Here is a 6,412-nt window from a genome sequence, read left to right on the forward strand (position 1 = left end):
ATGGGGATATAATTAAATGGATTAAATATTAGAAATCTTAGAATATTTTTTTTTAAATAGCAAGGCAAATCATTCATTAAGGTCTTAAGGATAATCAGTGTTCACAAACAAGAGCAAAACAAGCAGGCTCAGCCCTGCCTCAAACTATTAGCAACACTACTGCCTCTAGTCATGTATACATTTGAGGTGATGAAACCAAATGAACAAAAATCTTGTAATATTAAGTACCAAGGCTCTACTGTATTATACAAAAAATTTACAAAGCAAAAAATGTCCAAGAGAACATGAATATCAATCAGCACATAACATAATTGCACAAGGATTTTTCATCCAGCTGAGGAGACTAGTCACTTGAACATATATAAAGTATCGTAAAAAAGAAGAGAAGGGTCATACAGAGCTAATATGCACAGCATTGCAAATTACATATACAACTGCTGCCTCCTCCATTTGCATGTATCTCCATTACGAGAAGTAAAATGCAAATCACCAGACAGAATATAGCACCTGCAATTCTCTCATGTAGTTCATAGGCCAGCCAGTTTGGCATGACAACAAAGAACAGAAATCGATACCATTGCATGTTAAACTCTTTTGGGAAAACAATGTTGTTATAGTTTCACTTTCTGACAAGCTGCAATTTGTTTCTAAACAGTTGAGTTGGCAACTTTGTATTAGATTTTTTTTCTTAATGATAATAAGCTCTCAATTATTTCCCATTATCACGACCATCATATATCTCAAGCATCAACTTCCCTGAATAGCTGGTTTAGAAATGTTAATGAAATTATTATATAAAACCAGTATAAATGTATGTCTAAAAAAAGACAATAAACATAGCCCACAAATTTTAAAGCAAGTAATCACAGTACCACTGAGAGGTATTCATATCATATTTCTATTAAAAAAAAAAAAAAAAAAATCAAAGCTTCTAAGTACAACACCAACAATAAAAACAATTATTCATATCATATTTCTATTTAAAAAAACAAAACCCCATTCTTCAAAACTTTCAGTCAATTTATTCATTTGTATATATAAAATCAACAACTTGGCCATCTTTTATATACTGTTACTATCATCCATTCATCCCCAAATTTACATTTTCAATTGCCATGCATTACAAGAAATACATATACAAAATATAAATAATAATTAAAAAAAAAAAAACCCAATTCATACCAACAAAAAATATCAATTAAAATCGATGGAAACAAAAAATATCATGTGCCAATGACCATGATATATTATCGACAAGCTACTATACCTAAATAAATTAATGTTTGATTGTTAAGAATTGGAGTGCTTGCATGTGAATTATACAATTCTTCAATTTAATTTGTTATATATATTTTGTATACTTAATCCATTATAAATTGGTTAAATCATGTTACTAAGAATTTCATACCTGAATTCTACATCCTAGCTCAGATTCTACACTACAGCATTGCAAGAAGTACGAGAAAGAGAGAGTTCATACCTGAATTTGGAGATTTAGGGCAGCAACAACATCGATGAGAGAGAGGGAGATCAGGACAGCTTCAAGGTTTGGTATTCTGGCAGCCGTGAATGAATGTATGAGGGAGACAGAGGCGCCGTGAGCCCGTGAGGATGAATGTCACGGAGAGGGAGATATGAGAGACACTGTGAGGCTGTGAGAATAGAGTGAGAGTGGTAAAGTGAGAGTGAGAGTGAAAGGGCTTCAAAAGGTTTCATGTAAATCTAACCATTGATTTTTTAATCTATGGTTCAGAATGGTGATCTGTGTGTCTTGTGGGAGAAAGAATCTAACCATTGATTTTTTTAATCTATGGTTGAGAGTGGTGATCCGTGTGTGTTTGTGTGTTGTACATTCATCTACAAAAATATTATTCCCTCAATCTTTAGTATTTTTTTGCCCCATTTGATCGTGATCAGTGCCCAAGACACGTATTAAAACATCTACTAGACTACTAGTATATCTTTATTTTCATACACGTAAAAATTATAAAAACGTTATATTAATGAAATGTATAAATAGATAAATTTAAAAAGATCACTAATGAAGTAATGAGTCTATAACGTTGTACTAATACATACGAATAACGATGATACGAATATTTAACTATGAGATGGTTAGATGCCATGTGTTAATAATGTGTACATGATCGATTGAACTAATCAATATTACCTTGTTAATAAGTCATTAGTGTTTTCTTTCATTATACAAATCAAAGCACTTTGTAATATCTTCATAACTTCATGAAAATATATAATGATAAACGAGTCATAATTATCAGTCTTGTTGACTAATCAAGTATCGAATTACCAAATTGCAAATTTTCATTTCACAAGAACTCATCAAATCATGATTATGATACTATGCGTAGTATATAAATGATTAAATAAGAAGCATATAATAACCTAATTGTAAAACAATAATACATTAATACACTAACTCTTATAATCTACTTCGTAATAAACTAGTAAGATCAGTATGACTAAACTTGAAACTAAACATAATATGTATTTATAAAATCAATGAGAATTTGTTTATAATATGATGCCTAAATATGAAATGATTCGCGACTTTATATAAAACTTGTGAACGCAAAAGGTTAGCAAGTATTATCAAATTTCAAACCAAAACCATTTAACTGCCCGAATCCAAACAACTCGATAAACAATTTATTTTTTGAAACCGAAAACCGACCCGAACCGTAATTTAGTAAACTTGAAATAGAACCGATATGAATAACGTTAAAGTGGTTAAACAATCGAAGAACCGAACCAGTTATAAACTGAACCAAAAAAGTACCGAACCAGTTAAAAACTGAACCGAAAAAGAACCGAACCAGTTATAAACCGAACCAAAAAAGAACCGAACTATTTCTAACCCGAAACCATTTCCAACCCGAAACTGTTTGAACCAGGATAAAAACCGTTTACACCGCACCGTTAACAAACCGCAACCCGTCTGCACCGAACCGTTTACTACTCGGACTGTTTACAATCCGAACCGAATTAAAACCGCTTAAGAATAAATCGAAACCGAATCGAACCGATAACTATTTAAACCGAACCAAAACCGACCCGTGAGACAATTAAACCGATTCCGAACCGACCCGATTAAATACCGAACCGATTTCAAACCGAACCGAAACCGAACTGTCAAACCGTTTTTACAGTGCTACTCTAAATGTGTAATTCAACTTTCATTCTCTATTTTAATTTGATTTTAGCAATAAAAACTTCATTTTAATTTTTAGGATAAATCGATAAGTTGTATTAATCGTCTATTCTCCTCTAGTGCCAATTTCTTAACAATCAATCAAACTTTATTGGTTTTCTACAGTCTAATTGTAGAAATTTATAATTTTCTCCGCTTCCTTCATTGCATTCTCCGCACTAGTTCTCCATTAAAATGTTGTACAAGCTCTCAAATAAAGTATTTTCGTGCACTGCATCGACGCTCTTCTCTCCATTTTTGGTGAGGTTTTTTTCATTAAAATCATCAATTTAATGCTACTGTGTTGTAGAATTGTTTTTTTTTTAATCATCAAGCGAAATTTTTTTTTTTGTCAAATATAGATTTAAGTAATTGGCTTGATATAAAATCACAACTTATATTTTGTGATTTGATTATCTCGCCAATTACTTGTCAAGTAGCTTTTTTTTTTTTTTTTTTTTTTTTTTTTTTTTTTAAATCTAAACAAGTGGTAATAATCAAGCTTTTTTATATAATTAACAATCATATGAGCAGTAAAGAAGTCTTAATTCAATTTTAGATCTGAAATTTATGGTATTTTAATTTTATATGAATATGGAATAATAACTTCTTTCAAATTTTTTCTTGAATTTAGGAAAATTAGAGTCTTTCGTTTGTTCAATTTTAGAGAACCGGATTTAATACTACAATTTTTACCAAAATAAGATTTTAATTCTTTTAAATAAATGGAGACAAGTTTATAAGGTTTAAACATTCTATGTTGTTTTTTCCAGAATTTATCATCATTGATTTTGCTCTTAAGATAACTGAATCTGCTTGTATAATTGAATTTTTAGATCTAATTACTCTATTATTGTTACAGGAAATACGGAGCTGTTAAAGTTGAAGGAGCTCTTTAATATGAATGAGATCAATTATCAAAGACGCTATTCCAATTTTCAAACGGAAGCTATGGACAATGAATTTATGGAGTGTGGTTGAATATAAATTCAGACTATACTTGAATTAGATTTTTTTGTTTTTAATTTTTAATTAGTGAATTGTACTCGTATATACTAGTAGTTTTAATTTGTATGAGTGTATGGATTATGGTGATTAAGTTGGTTTACTTGATTAATTATCAATTTGTAACATCTCCAGTTGTATTTTATTTATTTTAATTTTGTACATATAACTTGCATTATTTTAACATATTTGGTGCAAAAACTGACTACAAAAAGTAAAAAGGATGCTATAAATATAGTATTTGTAACTTTCTTGTAAAAAAATATTTTTATAGGAAATACACGTATAATAATAGCCTTGAAAATCAAGATAAGAGAACGGTTATCAAACTTGACCGTTCTCTTTAGTAAAGTAATATAGAACTGTCTTATAGCCTAACTGTTCTATTTTCCTTTATTATTTACTAATTTTAGGATGGGAAAAGAGAACGGTTGTGACCAACAACCGTTCTCTATTTTCACTGTACAAAACGCCTAGTGAACCGTTCTATATACTTTATACATCGCTTAGCAGAAGAACTGTCCTAAAGCGTTCTATAAGGCTTGATTTAACCGTTCTATAAACCCTTTTTTGTAGTAGTGTAGAGTCTCACGATGCAAAAAACAAAACACGTAGAGACAACAACAATAAAGGGATAGTCACTTTACTCCCATGCTACCAACAAACCCTTAATGGACAATTTATTAGGGAGGAAGAAGATTACCCATGCTACGACTTTCAAGAACCATTAGTTCTTGAAGGAATCAAGAATCCCGGATTCAAAATATTCCACGATTGCTACTTTCTTGAATGATTATCTTAAAATCGTTGAATCAAAACGCCCAATTCCAGGGTGCTATGATGGGCAAGCATTTAACTTGCTATTTAAACTAGATCAAAATCGTGTCGCTACAATAACAAATCAGAAGGCCATTCAAGATGAAGCTTTTGACCCAACCTCGTTGATTACCCCTTCTAATGAAACCTTTGAGCATGGATGGAGGAAATCTTTCGAATGGACCAATCACAAAGGCGATAAATTGCAGATCATTACAAGCGAAGGGCAGATGTTTGAAGAATCAGACGATGAATCTAGCATAGACTCTAGGGAAGATGAAAATTTAGGCCTTGTGTCCATTACTGAATCTTTATTTTCTAGTTCTAAGGATAAGGATCCCAAAAAGGATTCTTCTCTTGATGTACTCTCTTTTGAATTTAATAATATGAGCTCTATTTCTAAGTATATGTCATCTCTTGAATCTTTCGAATGCTATAACAATCAGTCTAATAAAGATGATGACATTAATAAATTGGTTTAACTAATGAATGAACGAGAACAAAAGAACCCTATCATTGAAGAAACTGAAATAGTCAGCATAGGAACCAATGAAAACAAAAGAGAAGTCAAAATTGGCTTAACTCTAAATACGGAATAACGATCAACTCTCATATCGACGCTCAAAGAATTCGAAGATGTGTTAGCTTGGTCATACAAGGACATGCCTGGAATAGATAGGGATATTGCAGAACATCCCATTCCCTTGAACCCTACCTAAAAACCAGCAAAACAAAAACTTTTACGAATGAAACCTGATGTTGCATTAAAAATAAAAGAAGAAGTATTGAAACAATGGGATGCTAGTTTCATTCGCGCATGTAATTACCAAGAATGGGTGGCGAACATCGTCCCAGTCCCCAAAAAGGATGGACCATTTCGCATGTGTGTCGATTTTAGGGACCTTAATAAGGCTAGCCCTAAAGACGATTTTACTCTACCACATTTTGACATATTGGTAGATAACACGACTGAACATGCGATGTTATCCTTTATGGATGGATACGCTGGTTACAACCAAATTTTAATGGCAAAAGAAGATGAAGAAAAGACATGTTTTATTACCCCTTGGGGTACATATTGCTACACAGTCATGTCATTTGGTTTAAAAAATGCAGGAGCTACGTACCAAAGAACGGCTACGACTCTCTTGCACGATATGATGTATAAAGAGATAGAAGTGTATGTGGATGATATGATAATAAAGTCCAATGATAGAATGGGACATATAAAAGCTTTACACAAATTTTTCACTCGCATAAAAGAATACAAAATGCGATTGAATCCACAAAAATGCGCCTTCAGAGTAACTCTCGGCAAGTTACTTGGATTCGTAGTAAGCACATGTGGTATTGAGATCAATCCCTCTAAAATAAAAGCAATTG

The 6,412-nt window shown here is 31.9% G+C and overlaps 1 long non-coding RNA gene across 1 annotated transcript; it reads right to left on the minus strand.

The window, feature by feature from the left end:
• Positions 1 to 202: 202 nt before the first annotated feature.
• On the minus strand, positions 203 to 1,645 carry LOC145556090 (uncharacterized). The gene is made up of 2 exons (XR_014091734.1): positions 1,481 to 1,645; positions 203 to 764 (listed from the first exon to the last, which is right to left on the minus strand). It is a non-coding gene; the product is annotated as an uncharacterized LOC145556090 (long non-coding RNA).
• Positions 1,646 to 6,412: the final 4,767 nt, after the last annotated feature.

The sequence above is a fragment of the Chenopodium album genome, chromosome 8 (assembly GCF_948465745.1).
Source record: "Chenopodium album chromosome 8, dcCheAlbu1.1, whole genome shotgun sequence".
NCBI classification, from domain to species: domain Eukaryota; kingdom Viridiplantae; phylum Streptophyta; class Magnoliopsida; order Caryophyllales; family Amaranthaceae; genus Chenopodium; species Chenopodium album.